Source organism: Falco biarmicus, chromosome W (genome assembly GCF_023638135.1).
Source record: "Falco biarmicus isolate bFalBia1 chromosome W, bFalBia1.pri, whole genome shotgun sequence".
Taxonomy (NCBI): Eukaryota; Metazoa; Chordata; class Aves; order Falconiformes; family Falconidae; genus Falco; species Falco biarmicus.
This window is the reverse complement of record NC_079310.1, coordinates 21,123,249-21,127,541: the sequence shown is the minus strand read 5'-3', so window position 1 is coordinate 21,127,541 and position 4,293 is coordinate 21,123,249. Positions and strand designations below refer to the sequence as shown.

General features: G+C 46.3%; 1 long non-coding RNA gene across 1 annotated transcript; it reads right to left on the bottom strand.

Annotated features, from left to right (window-relative positions):
* Nucleotides 1-3,312: 3,312 nt before the first annotated feature.
* On the bottom strand, nt 3,313-3,836 carry LOC130142027 (uncharacterized). The gene is made up of 2 exons (XR_008819267.1): nt 3,758-3,836; nt 3,313-3,650 (listed from the first exon to the last, which is right to left on the bottom strand). It is a non-coding gene; the product is annotated as an uncharacterized LOC130142027 (long non-coding RNA).
* Between the last annotated feature and the right edge of the window lie 457 nt (nt 3,837-4,293).

The window sequence follows — 4,293 nt, the reverse complement described above, 5'->3', positions numbered from 1 at the left end:
TTTGTCCGGCCCATTCCTGAGTTAATACTCCGAATGCCGTTCCTTCATATATGTTAACAAATAAATGGAATGGCCGCTTTAAATCTGGTAGGCTTAAAACCGGTGCTTGGCTTAGCTCCCTTTTGAGACTGGCAAACTGCTCTTGATCCTGAGGGGTCCACTTGGGCATTTTGTCTTTAGACAGTTGTTCATATAAGAATTTAACTTTAAAGCTGTAGTTCTCTATCCATTGCCTACAATACCCAAATAGCCCTAATGCCTGCCAAATTTGCCTCTTAGTGACAGGCATAGGTAATTCCAGAATTCCTTTAATGCGCTCTGGATCCAATATCTTCTTGCCGTTAAACAAATAATGCCCCAAATATTTCACTTTTTCCTCCACAAATTGTAACTTTTCTTGTGATACCCGTAGTCCCTTTTGTGCAAGAAAGTTTAGGAGTCGAATGCTTTCTTTTCTTACATCCTCCTTATTATTCCCTGCTATGAGCAGATCATCTACATACTGTAACAGTACGTTTCCTGTTTGTACTTGGTATTCTTTTAAGAGCTCTTCCAGGGCCTGTCCAAACAGATTAGGGGACTCAGTGAACCCTTGAGGAAGCACGGTCCATCTCAATTGCTGTCTACGGCCTGTCTCTATGTCTTCCCATTCAAAGGCAAAATAATCATGGCATTCTTCTGCCAGTGGACAGGCCCAAAAGGCATCCTTTAAATCAGCCACACTATACCAGGAGTTATGGGGTCCTAGCTTGCTTAGCAGTGTGTATGGATTTGCTACTACAGGGAACCGGGTGATAGTTCTTTTGTTTATTTCCCTTAGATCATGTACGAGCCGATATTTCCCATTTGGTTTCTTTACAGGCAGAATGGGGGTGTTAAAGGGTGACATACAAGGCTCTAAGATTCCTTGTGCTAACAATCGATCGATTTCTGGTTTTAATCCCCTCCGTCCTTCTAGGGATATGGGATATTGCCTTACCCTCACAGGTATGTGGGGTTCGGAAATTTGGATTTTAATCGGTGGGATTTCCAGTCTACTAATTGTGTTCGGAGAGTACCAGACATCGGGGTTAATTTGTTTTTGATCATCCACGGTCAAAGGATAAGCAGACACTGTTAGCTCTTGATTTTTTACTTTAATTTCTAATTGCAATTCAACAATTAAATCTCGTCCTAACAGATTAAATTCTGCTTCAGGGACGAGCAAGAGTTCACCCATTCCAAATTTATTTTCAGTTTCGAATACCACATTTTTGATTTTGCTTACTTTAAAGGGTTCTCCTTTTGCCCCAATTACTCGTACTTTTTCAGGGGAAACTTTACATCCCTCAAGTATTTGCTTAATAGTTGATTTTTCAGCCCCAGTGTCTACTAAAAAGGTGAACTCTTGTTTATGGGGACCTATTTTTAATTTTATCAAGGGCTCATGATGACTCCGGTCCCCTAAGATATAGAGCCCCTGACTCTCCTATTCCGTTTTCAATATTTCCTCATCCCTGATCCTTTCTCTGCAATTCTGTTTTATATGTCCCCTTTTTCCACAGTAAAAACAACATCTCTGTTCCTTCTTTACTACTACGTTCCCTTGTTTCATTCCAGCAGATCTGTGTTCACCAGTTCGCCCTTTGCGATCCTCTCTGACCGCTGCTACCATCATTTTTACTTGTCGCTTGCTGCTCTCTTCTTCCCGCCTTACGTAGACTTTCTGAGCTTCCCTCAATAATTCATCCAACCCTCTATTCTGCCAGTCTTCTAACTTTTCAATCTTCTTTCTGATATCTTCCCATGATTTTGCCACAAACTGAGTTTTGAGGAGCGCTTGCCCTAAAGGGTCGTCTGGATTTACCCCAGAGTACAGCTGAAGGGCTTTCCTCAGTCGTTCCAGCCACTCAGTAGGGCTTTCATCTTTCTTTTGCATTTCATTAAATGCTTTATTGATATTCTGGCCACGGGGTACTGCTTCCCTAATCCCCTGAATTACTATAGTTCTCAGGTCCTGCATATGAGTTCTATGCACTGGATCCTGATTATCCCAATTAGGTCTTTGGAGTGGCCATTTAATATCTGCTTGGGGTCCCTGGGCATGCTGAGCATCCCACAGTCTCATTCCTGCTCGTCTAATCATATCTCTTTCCTCGGTAGTAAATAATTGACCAAGGATAGATTACATCTCATCCCAAGTATAAAGGTTTGGTCCCAAAAATTGATTTAATCTTTCTGCCACTCCGAGTGAGTCCTCAATTAAGTTTCCCATCTCGATTCTTTTAAAATCTCGTAGGTCAGCCAAGTTTAGGGGTACGGAAATATATCCGATCACAGGTTGAGGTCCCCCCATGGGTATTTCCCTTAGGGGGTATATCTGAGCTGCCCCTTTTTGACTTCTAGTTACGCGTCTAGGAAGAGGGGGAGACCCTTGTTCCGACTCTGGTGGGGGAGTGGGCGCTCTGGGGACCTCTGGAGGGGCTGCGGGAGCAGGAGGAGGAATGTAAGGAGGGGGGGTTAGAAGGGTTTCGTCTAACTCTTCCTTCTTTTTTCTTTGTTTAATTTTTATTTCATTCAGCGGGTAAAGTCTAGCTCCCGGTCTTTCTAGCCACACTTCCGCATATTGACTCTCCTCCGGGTTAAGGGTTTTTTTTTATTATTAACCCAGAGGTTTAATTGCTGTCTTACCCAATCTTCTTCTGACCCATAGACTGGCCAAAAGACATTTTTAGAAATCTTCTTCCCTCCCCATATCTTAGTACAATATTCTATCATCTTCTGCTTATCTTTCCCTAGGGTTCCAGGGAAATATCTCCAATTGTCTAAGATATATGCCAGAGGGGTATTCTTAGGTACAGTGGGTACCCTTCCCATGGGAGTCGAAGGCTTGCTGCCCTTCGCCCCCATCTTCTGGTATATCCACAAACATACACTCACTCGCTCCCCTTGTTCCTGGCCCAGTCCCTCGCGGGAGATGGGAAACGCAGTACTTAAGAGTCCACACTCGCTTGGTTCAGTATATCGAACCTCTCACTCGTTATATCCCAGGAAACCCAATCCCGCCCGAACGGCAAACCTGCGAACAAATTCGCAATATACTTACGCGTCCTGCGTCTTCGTCCAGACTCCCGTGCACAGAATTTTTATGGGATTTTACCGGTTTCTCCTTTGCTCATTATTCTAGAATTTAGGTTCGTCGGTAAGGTTGGAGTAAGCTGTTGGTCGCGGGGCCGCGAAATGTCACGGGGCGCCTCCCCGGAGGACCAAAGCCCACCGTTCCTTATCCGAGTCACGGCACCAGAAATTGTTATAAATTGAGACCGCAACGGATCATAATCCAATTAAAATTTTATTAATTATAGCAAGTAGAATATGAGCAAAAACAGCGCTGGACGACAGGGGAGTCTGCGCTCCGCCAACTGCCGTCCTGAGCAGTTCAAACAGTCCCTTTTTATACATCTTTACTCCCGTGTTCATGAGGTAGTGGAGGTACTCTGCGCATGCTTCAGTTGTTGTTAGGGGGTCGTTTTCTGCCTTCTGGTGGTCGTTGAGGCCGAAGTAAGAAGTCTTCCTCCTTTGTCCCATAGTTGACCCCTCACTCATATGTCCTTATATGGGGTAGTTTGTCCTGTTTCTGTCGGTTCCTGGACATCTGGTGGTTATCTTATCTTGCACAAGCGGTATCTTGTGGCTGTTTATATCTTTTGCTGTCTGACCTTTACATTGGGCCTAACATAAATCTTTATAAACAATACCCTAGTCCATAGTTTCTCACACTGTCTGACCTTTACATTGGGCTTAACATAAATCTTAATAAACAATACCCTAGTCCATAGTTTCTCACACTTCCAACCTAATTATTTTGGTTCTCTCAAGTTCAAACTGCTATTTAAAGGGGGAGAAAACCTCCTGCTGTGGCCTGTTCACTGTAGGTTGATGGAGGACTCTAGGCCAGGTGTCCTCAAACTACGGCCCGCGGGCCGGATACGGCCCCCCAGGGTCCTCAATCCGGCCCCCGGTATTTACAGAACCCCCCGCCCCCCCCGCCGAGGGTTGGGGGGGGAAACCAAGCAGCTGCAGATGACCTCCTGCCACTTCATCCGCGCGCCGGCCTCCGCAGCCCCCACGCACCCGCCGGGACAGGGCTGGAACCAGCTCCTCGTTCTCGACCTGCGCCCCCCCAGGGGGCGCCTCTCGGCTACAAACCGCGCCGCCGCCGCCCCGTCCTCCTCCTCCTCCTCTGCGATGCGCGGCGGGCGAGAGGCGCGGGCATCTCCTCTGCCGGGCAAGCTCAGTCGGCAGCCTCTGCAC